This window comes from Puma concolor, chromosome B4 (assembly GCF_028749965.1).
Source record: "Puma concolor isolate L17-30 chromosome B4, mPumCon1.1.hap2, whole genome shotgun sequence".
Classification (NCBI taxonomy): Eukaryota; Metazoa; Chordata; class Mammalia; order Carnivora; family Felidae; genus Puma; species Puma concolor.
In genome coordinates, this window is record NC_141673.1 from 30907003 (window position 1) to 30932352 (window position 25350).

Below are 25350 nucleotides of genomic sequence, written 5' to 3' on the forward strand. Positions count from 1 at the left end.
GTTCTACCGTCAAATACTTGTGTGATCCTGAGTGGATACTTTAGACTTCCTGTATCTCTTTTCTCAACTATGAGATAATACATTAGAGCTTCAAAGTCTTATGACTCAAAGGATTCTATTTTGTATAATTCTGTGGAAATATGTATGCAGACTTTTTGTATGTAGAAATAAAAGTGCAAGGGCCCCCCAGTCAGTAGATCACGCTCTTGGGTTAGAGCTGTACTATGGATAGTGGATATGTTCCCATTTATCCACATGTTCTCTGATGTGAGTCTCTTTGGAGCCAAGGGCTGTTATTTCTCTTTCCTGCTTGTGATGAGGCATCCTGTCTGTGAGCATGTTAACTTTGGTCTCCCTGGTATTAGACTTGAACCAATTAAATGTATGATGTAGCAAGTGCAGTTGCCACAGAGTTTACACCCAGTAATGGCCCCAAAGGGTTACACATGGCTGCTCCTTGACCCGGTAAAAGGCAGTTATAAAAATTCACCAGGAGATTGGAAGCTGCCAAAAGTAATTTCTCAATGAGTCATGTGTCACTGTTAACAAGAATGGATTAGGGACAAGTGAAAAATGTTATTTTTAAGATAACTACATTTCAACAGATGAGCCAAAAGTTGTCAATGGCAGTGGGTCACTTTGGAGCCAACAATTCTTGCTTCTTTAGGAGTCCTTATGAATTCTTATCACTCAAACATCTTTCTAGTTACCAGTTTCCCAAAGCATACGTCGATAAACCACCCTCTTTTATTGATGTGCAGCTGGAAAATGGGGGATGAAGAAAGAGAAACAGGTACAGTTAGACTGGAGAAATCTAGTCTGGATTTTGTCTTTTTTCTAAGATTTGTTCTTCATCTGTAAAGCGAACCTGTGATTAGATAATCCTTTAAGATCATGTCTGTTCTAAATATCTGTGACTTATGAATCCAGTGGCCTTAAGTAAATGGCAAAATCACAGCACCTTCCTGTTGATCCTAAAATCAGGGGAAAGGGCATTTGTTTGTAATATACATGAGTCAACAAATTATATCTCTAAACTATGTAATTATGATGTACTTGTTCTAGGCGTTATGATAGATGAATGATAAACTCCTGATTTCTACATATGAAATTAGTCTTAATTAGCAATTTAATTTAAACACTTTTATTAGATAATTGCTTAGTTTCAATCCCTTATCTATTGAAGGGTTATTGACTTGTTTTCTACTGGAAATGAAACATGTAAGCTTTCTGTAATTGTGAGATAAAGAGTTTACAGGCATGTAAATATTCTAAGAAAGAAACAAAGGGAAAAAAATATCTCACAAAAAACTCCACTCTTCCTGTACAAACAAGGGTATTCTTCCCAGCGTAATACTCTAGCAACCTTGTTTGTTTTCTTTAAAAGGTACTGGACTGAAGATTCTGAGGAAGCCACTGGCTATGAGCCATGGTGCTGTAATCGTTATTTGTACCATATAGTTTCCTGGCGAACGGATCTGAGAGAATCCATTATGTTTAAGAAGGCAGTTTATTTGCCAGGCTTTATGTGTTTGCACAATTGTGCAGCATTTTTCAGAATTTAGATAATGAGTCCAACAGTTGAAATTAGTACACACAGCCCTGTCATATCTGCAGCTGTACATCCATCCACCGAGATCCTTTGGGGATGGCGGAACAGCCAAAGACCACCATGGCGGCTGAGCAAGTGCTTTGTGCTTCCTCCTAGGTGGTTGGTTATTCAGAAAAACTGAAAGACAAGCTGTGGTGAGGGCGTTATCAGGTTAATAGACAAGGGATTCAGATACCGGCCCTGAGATGAAAGGTTAAAAGGCAGGGTTTAAATAGCAACTTTATTGTTATCACTCCCAGGTCTGTTAGAGAAAAACATGCTTGTGCAATACTTCAGATCACAGTTTATCATGAGTAAGGGCTGTGCACTGAAGGACACTACCTTTTGCTGATTAGCATATCTTTTTGGTCTGAATGAGCAGATCATGGGTGTAGACAATTTAAGCCATAAGTTATCATTGGTAAGAAAGTGTGACTTCATGAGTTCTTCCTCCTTTGCCCCCTCAGTCTTCTTCAAGGAATAGTTTCATATGCTATCTCAGTTTCTATGTGGGGAAGGCCACAGCCCTCTTAAATATTTATGCAGTTTTTCTAGCATTTACCTGAAATTTTACTTTTCTCTCATAACATCTTAGAGATCTATAGCATTTCTTTATCTTTTTCTTCTTGGGGGGGGGAGGTATTTTTTTTTTTTTTCTTTTTCCTTTAAGAGGGCTATAACTTTTGAAATGATATCTGTGTCAGTAAATATTTAAGCAGATACCTCCCATTCAAGTATTTTCCCCTACGTTTGAAAACCAGCCCTGGTTACTGGATTAGAGCAGGCAATGTCGGCCTTACTTCCTACCCTTCTAACATGGAGTGTCATGGCCACACATGGTATTACTTAAACGAGCCAACATCTGACCTTTGTAACTACAAATATGAGGACGATTCGTGAAACGCCAAACTGCTGTTTTATTTTGCCATGACACCTGGCTGTGTATATCCAATTCAGAAGCCAGAAATCCCAACAGTCCTAGTTTCACACAATGAATTTCTGGTTAATAAAAACAAAGACAAAAACAGAAACAACCCAAAAACCTAAGTTGATTTATAAAAATCAGCTCTACTCCAGACTTGCAAGAATTAAACCTTTGCCCAAAGCTAGATGTAAGCAATATTTTGGACGTTAAGTTGTCTATTCCAGAGTTGCTAGGAGTTTAATGGATGGGCAAGCATTATTTGAGCATCTGGTCTTTCTGTGTGATTTGGAGGACGCAGGTGGAATCACAGAATTACAGATGACGAGTCAGATAAAAAACATGGCAGGTGTATCAGAGGCTGTTAGAGCTCACCAAATATTAACTTGCTCCTTTTTCTCTCCCCGCCTCCCTTGCAGTAGGCTGGAGGTAGTTTGGAGCCAGGTGAAGTTCTAGCCAATGAATTGTGAGCAGAAGAGGCTTTGTGTGTCTCTTTTGTGCTGACATCTAAGAGCTGGCGTGCTTCCTCCATTTCTTTTTTCTAAGTGTTCCAGATGGCATAGCGCTAAGATAGAGCATAGTGTTAAGAGAGAGAAATAAATTCTTACTGGATGAAGCCACTGAGATCTGGGGTTTGCTGTTGTAGCAGCTAGCATTAATTACCCTGATTAATATACTGGTGATAATTCTAATATTAGAGGGTTATTGGAGAAACTGGGGCTGTTATCTGGACCAAGAAATCAACAATCTGACTTTGAATCAGGATCAACTGTGGGAGCTTTAAAAAAAAAAAATCACATTTCTGGGACCTGTATAAGATTTACTAACAATTTGGGGGTAGGACATGTCAATCAACATTTTTATTATTTCGTAGGGCTAAAACCGGGATCAGCAAACTATAGACTCCAAGGGCCAAATCTAGCCTGCACTCTGTTTTTGTAAATAAAGTTTTATTAAAATGCAGCCACACTCATTTGTTTACACATCCTCGATGGCCGCTTTCAGCATGAAATCAGAGTTTAGTAGTTGTAGCAATAACCGTGTGGTCTGGAAAACAAAATATTTGTTATCTGGCCCTTAAAGAACTTTGCAGACTGCTGATTTACATAATTGTCTCTGTCCTTGAAAAGGGCATGAACTCTTGATTTGACCCTGCTCATAATTAGAAGACTCAAATTCTCAGCACTCTTAATAAATGTCAGAAAGGCCAGTCATGGAAAGTTATGTAACTTTTGTATCAGCTGCACACTGAGGTATCTCCATGATCCAAGCAACAGTTTAAATTTTTTTTTTCAACGTTTTATTTATTTTTGGGACAGAGAGAGACAGAGCATGAACGGGGGAGGGGCAGAGAGAGAGGGAGACACAGAATCGGAAACAGGCTCCAGGCTCTGAGCCATCAGCCCAGAGCCTGACGCGGGGCTCGAACTCACGGACCGCGAGATCGTGACCTGGCTGAAGTCGGACGCTTAACCGACTGCGCCACCCAGGCGCCCCGGAACAGTTTAAAGTCATACAAATTCTCTTAGGGAGAATCACCAGAAACACAACCATAGGAAGACAATTGTTTTAATAGAATCTAGAAAGAGCTGGATGATATTTAAAGAGGAAAAAAATTACAATTTCCAAATAAATCTGGATTCTTGTAGTTTCTTTTTACTACAAATAAAAATATGAAGCAAGGTTAATATTTCGTGGTAATCAGGTCACATCCTGTACACATTCTCTTTAAAGTTTATCTTTCATTCATGATCAATTTACATCAAGGGCTTTGTACAACCCAAAAGTTTAAAAATAATTTGTATTTAAATATGTATGTACATTTAAATATGTATATTTAAATACACACATTTAAATATAAATTTTAAAGCTGTCTGATCCTGGGAGTTAAAATTTAAAGTGCAGTTCTGGGGGGATAGCTATTTTAATCAGCTCCAAATGCAGCTTTAAGCCAAAGATCTTTTCAGTTCGATGCATCATCATTGAGACCTCCCTTTCTCTCCCCTTCCATCTCCCCAATAAAACACTGCCAATCAGAAACCTAGTGAATCATAGCAGAGAAACTGAATATGCTTGCTTTTTATTGGGCAAAAGGGAAAGTTTGTCCCTTGGCTAAATGATCTCTCTTATTGCTCAGTGAAGAAAAAAAAGGAATGAGCCTCCTGTTTGAATCACAAAGAGCCTCACCTGGTTATTTCTGAGGAACTTAGATGGAATTCTGATAAATTCCACTGCAGAGCAAATGCCGGAAGTCACACGGGAATATCACAGCTGAAGACGTATAGGAGCTTCAGGGCAGTGGTTCTTTTACACTTGGAAGGAAACAGTTATGTTTAATCTCCTTTCCCCGCACTACTTTAATTTACATAACTTCTCGGAGCTAGGAAGAAAGAAAAATCAAAGGAAAACATACAATCTGATTATAATCCCTAATGGAAGTAATTGGTAGCATGTGTACCAAATTTTGGTTACTCACTCTTCTGTTCACTTGTCGCTGATTAATTGAGAGTGGCAGTCCCAATTAAACAGCCCCTAGTAGCACGTAATGGCTAATTGTGAGCAGGTTAGAAGCCCTCTTTGTCTTTGAAAAGGTCTCTTAACTCTCCAGGGCATGTCTGTTTTGGATTGAAGTCATAACTTGGTATTGGATGGTTTAAATTCAAGAAAGTCCTTTAATATTAAGGTTCAAATAAATGAATTTACACCCCATGTCACATGTTTAGCAGGTGACCGAGACTGTGTGCTCTTTACCCCACTTATCAGGAAATTATAATGTATAAGGGATTTAAATTGGGCCTCAACCAGACCTGCTGCTAGGGGCAAAAATAATGTGGTGAATGTATGTAGTGGGCAAGAATAAGACATTTGTTTATTTGGGTCATTGCGGTGACTTCTGATTGAATTCAGGTAATTTCTTCTGTTCCCTCTACCTATAACTCAAGAACGTTACAGCCAAACACTCACTGATTTACGCAGTTACTATTACCAAATTGCCAGGCTAAACAATACGTCCCTCAAAATGCTTTGGCTAAGGGGCTCTATGATTATGGAAATCTATTACGGATGAGGGCACTTGTTATTTGCTGTAACAATTGCTGTGATATCCCCAAGACTGCTTCTACACACTGCATAGGCTAGCAGCCTCACTAAATCATGGAATATGTTGGCTGGAGTTTTATCAACACAGTTCTCATTAATAGAAATGGGAATTGTGTGGGCAGGAACCATGGCCCTCCTGGGCGAGCATGTGTGCACCAATGAGAACTTTTCACACAAGATACCATTTCTCTTTCCTTTATCTCAGAAGCAAATTAAAAATTTACGGAAGTCATCATTTCACTTTGAGATCATCTGTGGCTAAAGACGGACCTGGATAATCGGGAAAATTAGCATAGTCCATTTCAGGATGCAGGTCTGAATTTCCTTTCCATCTTTCTCAGCATCTTCCCTTTTGACTCACCGTAAGGACAGCATTCAGGGAGGTGAGTCACACTGGCCAGCTTCTAAACCATTCATCCAGCCTCTGTACAACTTTTCCATTTTTTTATTCAACTTCCTACTCTATCTCCTTTGCTTTTCTCAGACTCATTTGCTGTACACGTATGCAGAATATGAGTGACACATTCCCTCAAAGGCCAGGGGAACTGGAATGAAGAGTCATGATAGTTTTCTGCCTTGATTCTTATTCTTTCATTGCTTTTTCTTTTTTTCAGGTGTACCCATAAAAGGAGACACTTAAGATCAGTCTATTAGTTGGGCTATCGGTTCTGTTGTGAATAACAGGAACCTCCATATATCGTGGCCGACATGCGACATGCGTTTGTTTTTCTCTGATATAAAAGCATAGACATAGAGGCTAAAATGATGGCTTCTGAGTCATCTGGAATACAGGCTGCTTCCAGCTGTCCATCTCACCCGGGTTGATGAACTGGATACATGACCATCATCCTCATGTACGGAACACAGGTCTTACTTTCTCATTCCATGCAACGAGATAGAGAAATGAGGAAAGGCATGTTCCTTACCTTTAAAGACACATCTCAGAAGTTACATACGTCATCTCTGCCTACATCTCATTGGTCACAGCTTAATCACCTATCTATACCTAGTTGCATGTACCTAGCTAAAACTGTGGACTTCTAATGATGAGGAAGGAGTAGAGAACGAATTGAGAGATATTCAACAATTTCTACCATGGTTTGTCCAGGGGGACACCTAAATAGCTATGTGTATCTCCTCCGCACGCTTAGACTACATTTACTCTCTTTCTCAAGGGATTCTTTCAAAACCCAGTCCAGTTATTGCAGTAAACTCAAGGTTTAGGGTGATAATTGGCCCTTCTATAAGGTCAGACTAGTGTTCCTTTTAGGTCCATAACTTCCTTGTTCCATCTCACCCAATAGTCTTCAGTGGGGTAGTAACGTAACAACTGTAGCAAAAACTCCTTTTTGGAAAAGGAGGGAATGCAAATCCATCTCAGTCATGAGGCTGTGCTAGTTATCAAATCCTGCTGGACCAGAATGGGGAAGGGGTGAGGGGGATTAAATCTTGTGTTTAGCATCTGTCAGCTCTTGGTTCTGACTCTCTGGGAGGACCTCTCTTCTTCTGTTATCCTCCCTGACCACATCTGAAGCAGCCCTTGGACAGTTTGCCCTCATTCTCAGCCTCCTTCCTGCTGGTGGGGGATCTGGGTTCCAGGGGTTGCTTTAGGGCTTGAATGATCACAAGGTTTGTCAGGCTAGGCCTGTGGTTTCTTTGGCAATACAATTCCTTTGCAAAACTAGTAAGTATCTGGTCTATTGTCTCCAGTTAGTACTCCTTTGAGTAAGCAAAGCCCAAGGACTCATTTACACGTGGTTTTTAAATCTGAAGACTTTGTCTTTTATTTATTGACTGTTGTGTTTTGCTTACTACTCTGCGTACCTATATCTGTTTCCTAGGGTTTCCATAGCAAAGTACCACAGAGAGGGTGGCCTAAACAACAGAAATTTGTCTTCTCTTAATTCTGGAGGCTAGAAGTCCAAGATCAAGGTGTCAGCACGGTTGATTCCTTCTGAGGCTTCTCTCCTTGGCTTGTCAATGGCCATCCCCCTCTGTCTTCACACGATCTTCCCTCTGTGCCTGTTTGTATCCTAACCTTTTCTTCTTATGAGGACACCAGTCACATTGGATTAGGGCTCACACTAGTGACTTTAATTTAATTACTTCTTTAAATACCCTATTTCCAAATTTAGTCACATTCCGAGAGGACTTCGACATGTAAATTCTAGGGAATACAATTCAGTCTATAACACTATCCTTCATGGTTACCTAGAACACGGGCTTGGATGGGAAGGCAACACCTTGAATGTGATCTTTGTTGCTAGGCTGGTTCCCATGGTCTGACAGAAGTCTCATAGGGTAAAGGCTGAAAACTGGATTTCTCTTCCAAGTCTACAATTCTACAATTTGCATTTAAAAGCGTTCAGTTTGGATATAGACACAGTTATCTTTTTTGTTCTTAAAAGGCTCCAAATTTAATAGGCTTTTCCAGTAACTTAGATTGCAAACCATAGACAAACTGTATTCACTCCCATTTCTGCAAATGGTTAGTACTAGCTGGAACTAATCTCTTTCATGATTATTTATTAGAGGGGATAAGAAGCAATAGTTTGAAGTTTTAGACATCAGGCCTAGGGCTACAGATTGGTTGGCTGGGTAGGTTGCGTTGGGTTGCTGGTCTCCAGTGTCTACATGCTTAACACTTGGTATCACAATTCTACGCTGATGCTAAACATTAAATGTGTGTGGCTATGACGAACAGATATTCAACGTAAGAGTGACTTAACAAAATAGAAGTTTTCTTTCCCTTTCTCTTTCAAGTCAAGATGTAGGCAGTTCACTGCTGTTATAGCAGTACTATACTACAAATATCTACAACCCAGAGGGCTTCAACTTTCCACTTAACCATCTTTTGGGTGTAGTTTTTACTAGTCCTAACTGGTGCTCCCACAATTGCATGTTCACAGTGAAGACACTAAGGAACACTAGGATTCTGAATTAGTTCTGAACTTCTAAAAAATCAAACTGTATTCAGGGTCATATTAGGGCATATTCTGTGGTATTTTCATTCCAAACATTCCTTCCCAACTCAAAAAAAAAAAATGACATAGATTATTAATCCACTTTCTTTGAGAAGGAAAATGGGGGTGTATAATTGATATATTTAGGACATAAGCCAACACTTGATGCTACTGTTGAAGTGTTGGGTTATATGGATTTTAAACGCTGCAAGTGCTTGAACACTGACAAGGCAAACTTTCCTCTAAACAGGCATTTACTAAGTGCTTGAAGTGAACAGACCTCATCCTAGGCAATCCAGGTAGAGATGACTACCACTTTTTTACCCATAAGGAGATTATGATTTGTTGCAGAGAAACAGCAAACAAACCAATAGTCCTAATAGGCAGAAATGAAGGGGGTACAATGGAGATTCAGAGACAACAGAATGGGGTGCATTAGGGGTTGGCATGAACTCCCGTGGGCTCACAAGTAGAAAACTTCTCTAGCGAAGACAGTGACGCCTTCCCAGAGAAGGTGAGATTTTAGTCAATTCTTAATAATGGTCGGGATTTACAAGGCAGGCAGCAAGAGAATAGGGAAGGTAGGAAAGGGGGGAAGGGTCCTGGCCACCTGGTCCAAATGTGTAGTATTTTTTTCTGAAATCCTGCACATACTCTACGGCAGCTCTGCTCCCCCTGCAGAGAAGATGATGCCTTTCTCTTTGCACAAAATTCCCTTCCGCTTTCTGAATCTGGCCTCTGGAACTGCATCTGCCTAGAGGGGAGGTCTACTGAGAATTAGCACTAATGTTTCCTTCTAGCCACAAAGAGACCCTGGGACCAACACTTTAGGTATTGGAGGCAGCACTTGCAAAACCATGGAGGAGTGCAGTGATCACGGCATACCTTGCCTTCCATGCAGTGGAGCTTGTGGACTTGCCAAGTACTGTCTGTCACCTGTAGTTTCGGAAGGGCCCTGGGGGCCATGTAGAACATGGATGGACTGGCACTGGAGGAGATGAGACTGGAGTCAGGAGTTCACTGTAATGTCATTCTAGGGCAAGTTTAAGTTAGCATAAGTGTAATCAAGACCAATGCCATAATTAGCTTTAATCCTTTGAAACTAACGTTAATGGGGAGCTCACCTGTTATAAACATTTTACTGGCAGCAGGATATGAATCATAAATAATCCAAACTTGGAGGGATCCAAATAATCCAAGTTGGAAAAGGGATCCAAATACCCTCTTGGCACAAAGAATCAATAAGGTGACACATGCATCTCTAAAAGCTAGAGAGCTTTTTAAAAGACAGTTCAGTTCCTTTAACTCTTTTTTCTTTTGAATTTTAGCTTTTCAAGATGGCTTCAGAATCTGGATTTCCCCCCAATTGCTGGGGGGAATTTATCATCACTAAATTTGTGTGTGAAGTAGGAGAAAAAAAAAATATGATTCTGTGACATTTGCGATGTTGGAATTTTTTTAAAATTCAGTAACTAGCAGTTTCATAAACTCACGGACTATTAAAATTAGAAAAGACCTTTGAAATATCTTTCAACTTCCTGATTTTACAAATGAGAAATTTGAAGTCCAAAGACATTATGGGATTTGCCCAAGTTGACAGTTAGCTACTGGCTGGCTGATCTGGGACCCAAACTGAATTTTCTTGCTTCTTAGTCCAAGATTTTTTCCATCAGAAAATGATTTTTATTTTTTTACCTAAGAATTTAAAAAACTGATAGTGGTTGTTTATTTTAATTTTATGGCAACTTTCCCAGTTCCTCTATTGAGCAGTTTAAGGGATATACTTCCTCTTAGTTGTATTGATTTTAAACAAGTGATTGGGGCTGATCTTTGGTTTGCTTGTGTTTTGGAGGTTTTCTCTTTGTTCTCGAAAGATCGAAAAAGTCCTGTGTCGTCTCTTGTTCTTGTTGGAGAAAAATGGGGAAAACTCCCCCTTTGCAACGGATGGAGGTGAGTAGTCAAAGAAGAGAAGCAATTGTTAACGAAAACCTTCATGGGATTAAGACAGTCTTTTTAAAAAAGTTAATGGACAAGCACTTAATGATAAAATATTCTGGATTTTCTGCAGGAGTGGAATAAATGTGAAGTTCAGACAATGAGATCAAGTAGCACACTACAGCCTCTCAAGTGGTTTCGAAAAGTTTTCCATAAGATTTTGCAAAATGGCATCTGGTAAACCCATTCTTGACTGCAAATAGGAATTACTATTCTTTGGCCCAAGAGATACTTTCTCACAGTCAAATGGGGGGTGTTGTCACTTCATCTGACCTGGTGTTTCATAAACCATAAACTCTGCGTCAGAGTGGGGCTCTTTCTTCTTTTGGAGTTCCTAGGCTAGCCCAGGCTTGTTCAGGGGGCCCTCCCCATAACTTTTGAATTTTTAAAAGATTGAGGCTAAGTGCTGTCATTGTTCCAACACAGCTCTTTTCTCCAACTCTTTTCTGGGTCAGCATATTCAGATTTTCCCAGATGTAGCTTGGCCTCAACAAGACTCGATGACTCAAGTTTCTGTTGTATAAACAAAAAGGTTTATACTAACTGCCTCCATTTATGTTGCTAGGGTCTTTACTCATTGCACTTTATTCATCCCTGGTACACTGAGTTTCCGGTGAAAAGGTAGATTGTCTGTACTTCCAAAATTTAGATGGTCTTCGAATAAAGAGTTAAATTATCCATACAACTTTCTCTCCTTAATTTTATGAAGCACACACTGCTAATCGTCTTGTTCCCATATTCATTATCCCTCCCCTCCTGAGATTTTACTGGGTGCGTGATTTCCCCAACATGAGGCTGCATTTCCCAGGCTCCCCTGTAGCTGGTGTGGCCACGTGACTACATTTTGGTCAATGGGTTGTGATCCGAAGTATGTGTGACTTATGGGTTTAGCAACTAGAAAGGTATGTGGTATGCTCCCTGGTCTGCCCTTCTCACTGCATGGAAGTTGCCTGGGGCCCAGAGATGGAAGCTGTGTCTTGAGGATGGGAAAGCTTTCCGTTAAACCCTGCATGACTTGCCTCTGAACTACTATATGAGAAAGAAATATTTTCTGTCTTATCTATTACCTATCTATCATTTATCTATTTATTATTATTTATTTATTTATTTATTTATTTATTTATTTATTTCACCATGATAAGTGTACTCTTCAATCCTCAATCCCCATTTCCCCCATCTCCCCATCCATCTCCCCGCTGGTAACTAACCATCAGTTTATCCTCCATAGTTAAGAGTGTGTTTCCTGGGGCACCTGGGTAGCTCAGTCCACTAGGTGACTGACTTTGGCTCCGGTCATGATCTCCTGGTTTGTGAGCTCGAGCCCCGTATCAAGCCCCTGTATCGAGCCCCGCATTGAGTCCTGCACCGTGCCTTGCATCAGGCTCTGTGCTAGCAGTGCAGAGCCTGCTTGGGATTCTCTCTCCTCTCTTTCTCTGCCTTTCCCCACTTTCTCTCTCTCTCCCTCTCTCTTTGTCAGATAAATAAATAAAACTTCAACAGAAGAGTCGTTTCTTGGTTTCTCTCTCTCTGTCCCTTTCTCTCTCTCTTTTTTGTCTTATTCAGGTCACTGTTTTTGGAGTGTTTTTGTTATGTCAGCTGATCCCTGCCCTAATTAATGTACCTTGCTAGAGTGTTTAACACTATTCCAATCTATTCATACCTGGATGAAGAGAAGGCAGTGGAGATGTTTGTAGCAACCACAAGGAATTCCTGTGACCAAGAATGGGGCTTCCGTCAAGAGTATGTGGAGACAGCAGAACCATTCTCAGCACAGCAGCTGAGTGGGAAAATTTATAAGAAGCCACTGACGGAGCTGAAGTTTGTTTACCTCTGTCAAGTTCCATCTTTGAGGAATTTGTTACCTAAAATGAAACCAGGCCATATTGTGGCTTTGTTAGGTATGGAGGGGCGCATCTCCCCCAACAGTAAGGGTCTCAGCTGACAGTGGTGTGATGATTTTAGCTTCTGGCAACTGGAGTACATTCAGAAGCACAGTCTGGAGGAGACTGAAAATCAACATGGCACACGGTATGCCAGATGCGGAGATTAGCCACCTCACAGACATCTCCTTGCATTCCCCCTACGGCCCCATTCATGTCGATGTTTTCATGACTGTCTGCAGATAATGAAATATACTATCAAAGGGTTTCAGAAGCTTGTTCAAAGTTACATAGTAAGAAGAAGAGTGGAGGCTTGAACTCAGGGCTACAGAGTTCCAAGGCTTATGCTTTTTCCAATAGTAATAGCCATCTATGGAAAGAAAGAGATCTCCTGATGAGAGACACTAAAAAATAAATTTGCTTGATACCCAAGGCAGTCAGCAGGAAAATGACACCTCTTTAGTCTCCACCCCTGACTACCCTGGCTTACATGCTCTATTACTAGTGTTATATTCCTATGCTTTACTTTCATGTAGTAGCTTCTCTCCATGTGCAGAAACACAGGGTTAATTAGGACCTTGAAATATCATTCTTCAAGAACACTGCCTCTAGATAGAATGATACCAAAATGATCCCTGGTCTTTGAAATCCCTCATAGTCTCTAATAGAAAACGATCCATTTTTTTTTTCACAACGTTCACTAAATACAGATTTTTCCTTCTGTATGACATGAGTCTTTTATGCTGTCATTTGGATGCATACCATGGCCATCTCACTGAGTAAGAAAGAACAGCAGAAATACTTATTAATCTCTGGGTAACAATCGTGTCTATTTTAGGAATTTGTTGCATTACTGTTTTCCTCACTCTTTGGAATAATAATCCGGGTTCCTTTAACCTGTCCTCATCTGCTTCATTTTGGATCTTTGTGGGTTTTTTTTTTTTTTTTTTTTTTTTTTTTTTTTGTGGACATAGCACGCTAAGTTTTACATTTTTATTTGTAGAACCCCAGACTGGGGCTGTAGCCATTGATAATGCTGGTTACTTTGTCGGTGCACAGCCCTGCACTGTATGTCATTGTGGTACATTGCTTTATTTCATCCTCAATCACCGTTCTGTGGGCAATGTACTATTATCAGCTCTGTTCTACAATGGAGGAAACAGGTGCTCAGTGAAATTAAGTACTTTATGTGCTAAAATATAAGATGAGATCCTTTTCCAATCCTATCCCTCAGAAAGGAAGGGATCAGCTGCAGTTCAATTTTTGTAAAGTCTCTTGAATTCTGTGACTTCAACTTTTTTAAAGCTACAGAAGCCTGAGATGACCTCAGAAAGTTTGTGTCGAAAGCTGATAGAAGTCACCTTCATAATGCCCAAAAAAGGAGGCAAAAATAAACGACAAAGATTTATTCATTATTCTGGTGACGGGTGGAGTGGAGTCATGACTTCACAATTGCAAGGGTTGGATGTCATCACAAAGAGCCTTTAAAAGAGGTCTTTTAAAAGCAAGGTATCAGTGATTATATTGCATTAAATGAACACAACAGTGCAAATATTCACCTACAGGATGAATGAACAAAGCAGTTGTTCTAATGTGATGTGAATGGGTAATTGTGGTTTGGGCAACAGTGTCCCGATGACAGCATCAAACAACCCACCTGGAGGTGAAGGTTATATACCGTGAAGACGACGTCAAGGGGCACTGATGTCAATGCTGCATATTAAGAACTTGAACAAAAACAGTTTCCTGAGACGTGAGAGTGAAGAAAATTTTTTCTAAATTGATATGTCCGTGATTTGATGTATGTATGTGACTAAATTAATAAATGAAACACTGTAAGTGCACATTTGGTTAGTTCATCTACATTCCTGAAAGTTACATAACCCTAGTAGGTAGGAAAAGTTTTCAATCTTCTTTGGAAAATGGAGGATTTCCTCATATTCAGGAACCTCCAGCAACTTATCCAAGTTTATGGAACCAAAAGTGGGATAGCTGGGCTGCAGCCAGTCTGTCTGATTCATGGGCTCAGAGTGATTACATGATATGGTGGACTTTTATAAAGGTGTTTTTTTTTAAAAAAAAATATTTATTAATTTATTTTGAGAGAGAGCAAGACAGAGAGAGCAGGGGAGGGGCTGAGAGAGAGAAGGAGAAAGATTCCCAAGCAGGTTTTGCACTGTCAGCACATGGAGCACGATGCGGGGCTCGATCTCATGAACCATGAGATCATGACCTGAGCTGAAATCAAGAATCAGGTGTTTAACCAACTGAGCCAGCCGGGTGTTCTGGTATGATGGATTTTTAGAATCCTGGTTCTGAGGGCAACTTTCTGTGCTTGTGCTGTTGCATTCTCTTTTTTAAGTGAAGTTTAGCAAAGCTGGTAGGAGGAATGCATAAGAAGGCTCTAAGAAAGTGATTAGCCCGCCGGTATATAAGTGTTTCCTAGGTACAGTAGGATGAGAGCTCCAGTGTGTGCTCACTAATAAATGTCAAGATTATTATCCCCTTTTTGTCCTTCTGTTCAATAGCTCATTTTTTATTATTACTTTTTAAATGTTTATCTTTGAGAGAGAGAGTGAGGGAGAGGGAGAGAGAGAGAGAGAGAGAGAGAGAGAGAATGGGTGGGGGAGGGGCAGAGAGAGAGGGAGACAGAGAATCTGAAGCAGGCTTCACACTGTCAGCACAAAGCCCCATGTAGGACTTGAACTCACGAACCACGAGATCATGACCTAAGCCAAAGTTGGCCTGCTCAACCAGCTGAGCCACCCAGGCACCCCCAGGAGCTCAATTTTTTATGTTTGAGGAAAACTACTTTTTTCTAGAACAATTTTTTATAGCCTCGATATACAAGAGGGGAAGATAGATCTGTACCAGACAATTTTACCTCTGGGAATATTTCTGACCCTCTTGATGTGGACTTAAACAGATCATACAACCTCCCTGCCCTGGTTTCTTCATTTGGAGAACAATGACACTGATGATTTATACTCACTTCTCCTCCATTCTGCATCTCCCCACCCCCAATCTCTACACCCCGCCCTCCCAATAACCTGGAAAGATATTTGGAATGATGCTTTTGCAATATCCATCTTGCCTTAGGATGAGTAATTATACATGATGGAAAACACATGAAAGTATCTTGTAAGGCTGTTAGTTTCCTCCCCTGTCATCCACATAACCCTACCATCCACCCCCACATCTTTTGTTAAAAGCTAAAAGCAACTGTCAGAAATTATGTGACACAACTTCTTGGTCTAATGCACCAAATATTTTATTCCACTTATTGCCACAGGCTACTGAGGGCTGCCTTTATTTCTTTCTATAGGAAGCTGACTTTTTCCCTTCCCCCTGGTTGAACTCTCCATGAAGGAAGCCAATTTATGAGGCCAGTGGCAGTTACTTGGATGTTGGGACATATGGTTCACAAACTGCTTCATTCTGTTTTAAATCAATTCCTCCTGATGGGCTCCATTCTCTCTGCCATTTATGCCACAGGTGAAGTAATGAAGATGCTTATTGTGGCTTCCTGTTAATATTCCAAGGCCTGAGGCTCTGAACAGCAGGATGTCTGTTCTCCAGCTGTTTCTCCAACAGGAAGAAGGGATAAAGTAAACAAAGCGTACACAGTAGTCCATTGAAACCACAGGTAATCCACAGCTGCAGTAAAAACAATTCAGTGTTACCAGACTGGTCCACTGTCATAGATTCCCATCAACAAAAGCAGTGTCCAAATACTTTCAGACTAGGTGATAGTTTCTTTCAAGTCTTTCATATCCAGAGGGCAGCTAACCAGTAAATCCAGATTTTGATAAATGAGTCCTAACATTTCTGCCTTTTTAATGATTTTTAAGTGGAATTCTATGGGATGGAAAGGGGGCAGTCATGGTATAAACATGCACAAATTACTACCATCTACTCCTTTGATCTTAAATTCAAATTTAAAATATGTTTGATTGAACAAAACCTTCAAAACTGGAACCCGTGTGACAGTCTTGCTAATATCTTGCTCCTTAATATTTAAAAAAAAATTTTTTTTAACGTTTATTTATTTTTGAGACACAGAGAGACAGAGCATGAACAGGGGAGGGGCAGAGAGAGAGGGAGACACAGAATCTGAAACAGGCTCCAGGCTCTGAGCTGTCAGCACAGTCTTGCTGCTTAATATTAGCGAACATTATTTCCCCCAAATGCTGAAGGTAGTCCAGCCTATTGAATATGCAGAATTCTTGTTATGTGACTTGTCTTTTTTAGTGATATAGAAAATGTGGATAATATAAAAGCCTCATGCGAACATATTTATTGAAGAAAAACCCAGAACCTCATTCCTGAGCCTGTTGCCATATAAATGTGTAAGTTTGGAGTCCAAAGTTAATTTCTCCAAGGAAATATCAACTTACCTCTTAGTCATCTATAAGATCTAAATCCAGAACTTTTGAAATGCTGCCAGTGAATTCCCAAAGACTTTTTTTCTGTTGAATAAGGTGTGTATTTACTCATCTCATTGAAAGCAATCGTCAGTACAGGGCCAAGTATGATTCAGAATGAAATTTAAATTGGATTAAACAAACTAAGCAAAGTCACAGGCTTAAATGGGCATAGACATTTTTAATGAACCCTGGTGGTACTGAAATGGATCTACCAAACGAGTCACTCTTTTCTGACTGATGGTGATCATGGAAAAAGACTCACGTACTATTTTATTATAATCACTTACTATGTTTAAGACTTATTTGCAACCTTTTGGTATTATTTTTATTATTCTTTTCCTATAGGGAAAAATCAGTCTGTGGATAGCATCGTCTGAGAAGTCTGATGGATGCGTAGTTTGACTTAAAGATAAAAGGATGCTTGAAACTCTGTTTGCCCATCAAGGTCTTCAATTCTGTGAGTATTTTGAGACTTATCTTTTGTCAGCCATAACCAAGACTTATGATAGTGATATCAATTTGTTAAGGAAACAAACAATATGCTCTTCAGGTTAAGAAACTGATGACTGGGTTAAAGATGACCACATCATCCCTGCTAATGTTATGATATAGTAAAAAAAAATGACTGAGCTTGGAGTTGGCAGGCAAAGAGATGAATAGTGTTCTGACCTTCACATATCACCAACAAATATGGATCAGGAATCCAGTCTCTAGGAGGTTATTCGTCACTGACTCTGTACCCAACAGTGTATGATATAGGGATGAAAATACACAGTCTTACTAAGAACACAAGCAGGAAAACTAAGGACTGAGCTGTAGTATGATGAGTGAGAGAGGGGTCCAGCATGCATTTCCTCTTCCACTCTATTCCAATTTCTTTTGGGGGAATTTGCTTTCTTCCATTGTGTATTAGTGGGAGAATAATTTCCAATGTAGCCACAGGCTGGTCAGGCCAATAATGGAACCTAAGGCTGGCCATTCAAGCCTTCTTCTGAGACTTTGACACTAAGGTGGAGGGAATACTGTCTCTGATTTTTGGCTATGAGCCAAGTGTGCCCTCTGCTTCTTGCCTTTAACTCCCTTGGATTTGGGGCATTTCCAAGCCTGCCACTCCAACTACTGTTGAGCCCCTGATGTATCTCCAGGAAGTTCTTTTTTTATTAGACTTTCTTCAAGTCAGTTTCTTTTTTTTTTATCTTTTTATTTTTTAAGCTTATTTATTTATTTTGAGAGAGAGGGAGACAGCACGAGCAGAGAAAGGGCAGAGAGAAAGAGAGACAGAATCTCAAGTAGACTCTGTGCCGTTAGCAAAGCCCACCGAAGGGCTGGAGCTCACAAACTGTAAGATCATGACCTGAGCCGAGATCAAGAGTCAGACGCTTAATCAACTGCACCACCCAGGCGCCCCTCTTCAAGTCAGGTTTTAATGCTTGCGGCCAGAAATCATGAAGCAGTGTCATAATCTAGAGAGGGAGTAGTAGTAGCTTTGACAAAACATTAACACATGAACTGTGTCTTTAAGGACAGGAAGGGGTTTCCTAAGTGAGGAAGTGGGAAGACGAAATAGCACATGTAAAGACTCAGAGGTTAGAGCCGCTGAGGCAAGTACAGTCAGAGGAAATGCAAGCGCTTTGGTGGTTGCTGTGTAGCGTATGTGTGTGTGCGGTGTGAAACAGACCGATGCTGAGAGCTGAGGCCTGCCAGGGATAGGAGACAATCAGCTCTCTCCTCTATTGGAATAAGCTATGCCTTAGTCATTACGATGGTACCTAAAACAGGGGCAGGCCTGGAGAAAGGGCTGAGTAAATGCTTAGTGAAATGTAACAGTTGAGTTCAGTTCCTCGGAGATACTTTCTCCAAACTTTTAGAGTTGGAAAGACTCTGTCAGACCAAGTGTGCTCTGAGTGCCAAAAATCTATGTGCCATCTGGATACTGTCCCTTAAAATTATATTCGGTTGACCCTTGAACAACACAGGTTTGAAGTGCACAGGCCCACTTATACATGGATTTATTTTGATAGATACATTAGAGTACTGTAAGTGGGTGTTCACTTCCTTATGATTTCCTTAATGACATTTTCTCTTCTCTAGCTTATTTAATTGTAAGAATACAGTATATAGTACATATAACCTACAACGTATGTGCTAACCAACTGTATATGTTATCAGTAAAGCTTCCAGCCAATAGTAGGCTGTTAGTAGTTAAGTTTCTGTGGGAGTCAAAAGTTTTGTGTGGATTTGTGACTGCCTGGGGGGGGGGGGGGTCAGTGCCCCAACTGCTGAGTTGGTCTAGGGTCAACTGTAATTTCATCCTTGCCTGCATGTAGGTAGTTTTGCACATGGAGCATTCCAGACAGTTGGAAATATTTCTTATGTTTCTGTATGTCTGGGGAAGGAAAGCCTGAGGTGTCATTTCTGTTGGATCCTTCAGTGTTTGGCATGTTTTCTTCCAGAAAGTTCCTCCCTATCTAACCCAAATCTTCTGTGCTGCAGCTCACCTCACTTCCTGTTGCTTTCCCCTTTGAGGGTACGGACATCACAGGCTTGTTACCCTCCTTGGTAATAACAGCCTTTCACATGCGTGACGTCGATTACTAAATTGCCTTTAGCTTTCCCTTCCAGTTCTCTTAGTCTGTTTTCCAGCCTTTAATCATCTCTGCGGGTCTCTTCTCAACCTTGTCCAAGTGCACAAAGTGCCTCTTGAAGCACTTTCCAGTTTTAAAACAAACACCAAAATTTCCAGGCTTGTTCAAACTGGCAAAATGAGATGACTTTCTAAGAAAAAAAATATTAAAAAAAAAAGATATTTCAGATGTTCCTGGAATATGAAATGATACTCCAACCAGTTAATGTAGGCATAATCTTTCAATATTGGTCTTTTCAAGCTGATATCACTTTTGGACAGATTCTTGTTCCCTAAAAGAATCAGACAAGGTCAACATAATAAATGTTTATAGAGCACCTACTATGTGCTGGACATTTTGTGTGGCACTAAGGAGCAAAAAATAAATGAGACATGGTTCTTATTAAAGAGTTCATAGGCCAGTAGTTGAAGGCAGAAACAAACAAAACCCATTCAGTGGGACAGATACAATAGCACAAATAAGAGAATGAGGAAGAGTAGAGGCAGAAGAAGGAAGATGGCATCTCTAGCTGATGAGGTCAGGCTTGAGAAGATTCTTCTTAAAAAAAAAATTTTTTTTAATGCTTATTTATTTTTGAGAGAGACAGAAACAGAACGTGAGTGGGTTAGGGGCAGAGAGAGAGGGAGACACAGAATCTGAAGCAGGCTCCAGGCTCCGAGCTGTCAGCACAGAGCCCAACGTGGGGCTTGAACTCATGCCCCTCGAGATCATGACCTGAGCCGAAGTCGGAAGCTCAATCGACTGAGCCATCAGGCACCCTGAGAAGATTCTTGGAAGAGGGCTCAGAGCTTTCCGGGCTGGATGGTAGGTGAGGAGGTATGTTCCTTTTCTGGGCAGAGAACTGCAGGTAAGAAGACAGGAAACAGAGGGGTGTGTTTGATAGTCAGCACAGGACACCGGGAGCCTATGGCAAGAGATGAGGGTGCAGAGGATGAGATCACAGAGGGCTCCATTGATTGGTCATAGGAGTTTGAATTGTGGGTGGCAATAGGAGCCATTAAGAGCTTGTAAGTAATGTAATAATTTAGGAAGAGCCGGTGTACGGAGCAATCCCTCTGCTAAGAAGATTGTATGAGAGAGGCATGGGTTGAAGCGGGGTTGGCCTGGAGACAGACTCAGGAGTTAGGAGGTGCTTGCAATAAACCTATGAAAAATGATGTGGGCCCTGGTGGCGTTGGGGGGGGGGAGTTGTAGCGAGGAGGAGACAAAGTGACTGATTGAAACTCGGCAATTTTGAGGAATTTCCGTGAAAGTTGGGAATGAGCAAAATAAGGCAGATGCTATAGGACATGGTGGGTAAGTCAAATGCCAATCAGTTCCTCCATTTCAGTTTTAGTTTCCAGAGGCCAACTCCACTAGACTTCAACTACGAGTTGAAAAGCTAAGATGTTACCTTCCAGAGCCATTGGGAAGAATATTCCTGAATTCGTGTTAATCTTAGTATCATAGAATCAGACAAGAAACTCAAGAAAATTAGACAATTCAACTGTGACTACATCATCCAAAATGTTACTCCGGGAGGTAGGGGCTAGGCAGGGGAATGTAGCATTTAGTAATCTAGGTCATTTACATACTCAGGGTCTGCATAAGATACAAGATACAAGAGGTAAACCTTAGAAAGTATGTATTTCAGATGCAGTTAGACCAGGTACTTTACTTACCTAAAGAGTGAGAACAGTGGGTGACAGGTGAATTAGTGTGCAGTTGCTGTGATTGCCAAGTTGGTTGGCATTTTGTCAGATGGTGGCTGCTGTGGGGGAAAAAAGTCCCTTCTGCCTTTCCCCTCTCTGGGGCCCCGGTAGCCACAGGAATGAGGGCAGGATGTGTTTGAGTAAGTGCTGGGGAACAGTCAGCATGACTGAGGGTGTGTGTGTGTGTGTGTGTGTGTGTGTGTGTGTGTGTTGGTGGTTGGAGGGGGTGATGTGGGCAAACTACTGAGAAGAGGGGCAATCCTTGTAAGTGGCCGTGACTTAGGCATAGGGACCTCAAAGGGACCGTTCATTAAGAGTCTTGAGGTTCAAAGGGTGAGGGAAAATGAGGGCAAGCTAATGAACTTTCTGCCAGGAGTAAGTTCCTGAAATTCATTTGGAAGTTTTCATTGTCAGTGGGTTTTAGAATGCTTGGTATTGACACTTGATTACTTTCTTGGAAATCTGTCATTATGAGAGGGACAAATGAGACTTATTCTAGACAATTAGTGAAGCTGAATTCTTAGGATTGCATTAGGAATGCTGGCTTCACCTCTGTGGTTACTTTCTTTAATTCTCTCATCTAATAATAGTAATAGCACCAACAGCAATCTCTAGGAGTCTGGTGCTTTACATATATTACCGTTCTTTCTGACAACAATGCTGTAAGGTAGGTATTATTTTAGAGATAAGGAATCTGCAGGCAGGGAGGCTCATGCTATCTCCACAGCTGCTCTGCTATTCAGCACTCAGAACTGGAGCTGCCTGATTTTGAAGGTTTTGCTCCCCCCACTCCCTCTTTCCTCTCAGCTTAACTCCACAGGGAGCAGAACCGGGTAGATCTATAGGCACAGCTTAAGGCTTTGTCAGCCTTTGTCAGAGTTAGCAAAATGGAGTCTGTGGCATACCTAGGGGTCCCGGCCAGCAACTGAGCAGTGTTCTTCTGACTCTGGGCTGGCAAGTGATTCCTCTCAGGATTCTGACTGAAGCAGAGGGTGGCGACATCAGGGCCCGAATCGAACTGCTGCCTGGCCTTGACTTCAGAGGCCGGCGTTCCTGTGATTGTTTTCTCGGGTTTTAATTTATGCTCCTGCCAAGTTGCAGACCTGGTGTCTAAGCCAGATAGAAAGGTGCATATTGGGCAACTGGAGCATATCAGGCAGCTATAAAGAAGCCTGTTTGGTCAAGGGCACCTGAGCTCATGTGGGTCAGGCTTTCTTCTTTGTGTGCTCTCTCTGGATGGGCACCTGGTGCCATGTCCTGTCAATCATACATGATATGATGTCCCTGATAGGGGATGAGGAGACTCTGCAGAGCTTAGGCGTTTCTAATTGGTATCGCTTTAAAATATTGGATTATACGGGAATTTCTCTTGGCTCAAAGAATAATCTTGGATTATAGTCATTTGATAGATAGTTTTTGGGTAGTCAGTATATTTTAAGCACAGTTCTACGTACTCAGGTTATATCATTGATTAAAATAGAAAAAATGATTGTTCTTGTTGAATTTGTATTCTAACCGACAAATGTTACTCTTCGAGGGACATAGTCTTTCTCTTTTTGTTTTTTTAAGTTTATTTATTTTGAGAGAGACAGAGCACAAGCAGGGGAGGGCCAGAGAGAGAGAGGGGTATGGAAGATCCGAAGTGGGCTCTTCATTGACAGCAGATATCCTGATGTGGGGCTTGAGCTCACGAATCCAGGAGATCATTCATTTATTCATTTATAAATGAATAAGAAGTTAGACAGCTTGCAGTACTCTACCTAGAATAAAACAAAGCTGCTTGTGAACATAACATAAAGCAGAATAGGATAAATTCCATAATATAGATATTAAGGAAGTGAAGTGGGGATTCAAAAGCAGAGCACATATTTTGATATCAAAATTAGGCCTCATGGGGAGGGTGGCATTTGAGTTCTGTTTTAAAGGACAGGTAGAGGGGTCCCTGGGTGGCTCAGTCAGTTAGGTGTCCGACTTTGGCTTAGGTCATGATCTCACAGTTCATGGGTTTGAGCCCTGCATAGGGCTCTGCACTGACAGCTCAGAGCCTGGAGCCTGCTTCAGATTCTGTGTCTCCCTCTCTCTCTGCCCCTCCCGCCACTTGCACTCTGTCTGTCTCTCAAAAATAAGTAAACATTAAAAAATTTTTTTAAATAAAAATAAAGGACAGGTAGAATTTTGGCTGGTGGAGATTCATTGGAAAATCATATCAGATGGAAAGATGAACATAGTAAAAACATGGGTGTATCTGGGGAAGATTGAGAAGGCCAGTTTGGAAGATGAAAGCTGGGAAAGTAGCTTGGGTGATATTGTAAAGGGCAAATAAATAACTGGGTCTTGTTTTTGTAGAAAATGATAGGTCATTTGAGGTTTATAAGTATAGAAAGGACACGATCAGAGCACTTTCTTAGGGGACGAGTCATTGATCCTTTGAGCAATTATTTGCTAGGCACTTTAACTTATATTATTTTAAATACTCCTGAAATGAACCACCATTTAATGGAGCAAATTGAGGATTAGAGGGTTGGGGAAAATTGTGCAAGATCACAAAATCAGAAAGAGATGAAACCAAGATTTAAATACAAATCTATCTGGTTGTGAAAATTTTTCCCCCTAGTAACAGTGTTTGCAAAAATCCAGTTGAGAAGAAACAAGAACTTGTACTATAGTGGAGGCAGAATAAAAGGAGTTGAATGTTTAGGAGGATGGATGGGAATGGTACATTGAAAGTGGGTCTTAGAGAACCTCTCAACGGAATTTAAGAATGGATGGAAGAGATAAAAGGAGGAAGGAGTCAATGATGATTGAGAATTTTACATAGTGGGAAGAAGGAGTCAATGATGATTAAGAATTTTACGTAGTGGAACAGTGGCACCATTAATAGAAGCTGGGAAGCTGTGTGGAAGAACTGGTTTTGTAGAGGAAAAGGATGAGTTTGGTTTCGAGCATGTTTGCTTTGTGTTATTGGAGAAACATCCAAATATCTGGCTGGAAGATAACAATGAATGTTTGATCTCATGACCAAAGAACTGGGAGCAATCCATACAGAAGTGATTATTCAATTGGATAATATCACTGGGGGAAGAGATAATTGGACAAAAGTAAAGGGCCAAACCAAGATTAGAAACTGGGTTTCAGAGTAAAAGGAGCCAACAAAGGATTCAATTCTTAATTTTGCAAATATGACCCACAGAAAGGGAAATTAGTAAAGAGAAAACAAGTGTTAGGCACCTGATATCTAGGAAACTTAAGGACGTGGATTCTTAAATACTCCACAGTGACTGCCATGTTATCTTATATTTTGTTTGGATAACTTTTGGGTCACTTGTATGAGTGATCTAGAATGCCTTCTTCGCATTACGGTAGTGTTGTCCTGAGTTGATGCCTCAGTCCCTCCTGTCTATGGGGCTTGGGGCATTCTTGGATGTGTACTAATAATTCAAACATAGGCACTCTTATTTGGGAATGTTTGAGCAATATCTCCTCAAGCCCTGCCTTTATTGGTTGTTGTCCTACACAGGAATGCCTATATGGCTGATTTTGTACCTCCATTCCCATCTTTTCCATTTAATTCCTGTAGGAGAACACAATGAAGACTGGGTTCTTGACTGGGAAGGTACTTGGAATAAGCCACAGTTAAGACTTTAATCCCACTGTCCCATGAAAGCTTGAATCTATGTCTTTCTTTTGGTAAAGAACTGGAAAGGCAGGGAAATGCACTTTTGAAAGTTTATGGAGAAAGACCAATTCAAGCAAGTGATTCAGAGATTACAAGTATCATGAAAAACAGGAAATGAGGAAGCAAGACTGTAATGAATCCTTATAAATGGTAAGTAAATTATGCCCTCACATGTGAAACGAATTGGCTGTGAAGATGCATGGTGTCCCTTCTAAAATGTCAACATTCCTGAATTTATGAAGTGCTGGTTCATGTTTCATTTGCTTGAAGTTTGCTTTTATTTTTTTCATCCACATTCTTGTGTCTTTCCTCAATTCACTTGTTCATGGGCTTTGTTTTGTTCACTGCTGAATTACCAGAGCCCAGAGTGGAGCCTGGCATACAGTAGGCATTCAATATATACGTGTTGAGCCCATCATTCCATAAATCCACTTCTTTGTTAATTCATTGATTGATTGATT

General features: G+C 40.7%; 1 long non-coding RNA gene across 1 annotated transcript; it reads left to right on the forward strand.

Annotated features, from left to right (window-relative positions):
* The first annotated feature begins 629 nt into the window (after window positions 1-629).
* On the forward strand, window positions 630-25350 carry LOC147579003 (uncharacterized). The gene is made up of 4 exons (XR_015253113.1): window positions 630-793; window positions 15946-16096; window positions 17223-17334; window positions 24907-25350. It is a non-coding gene; the product is annotated as an uncharacterized LOC147579003 (long non-coding RNA).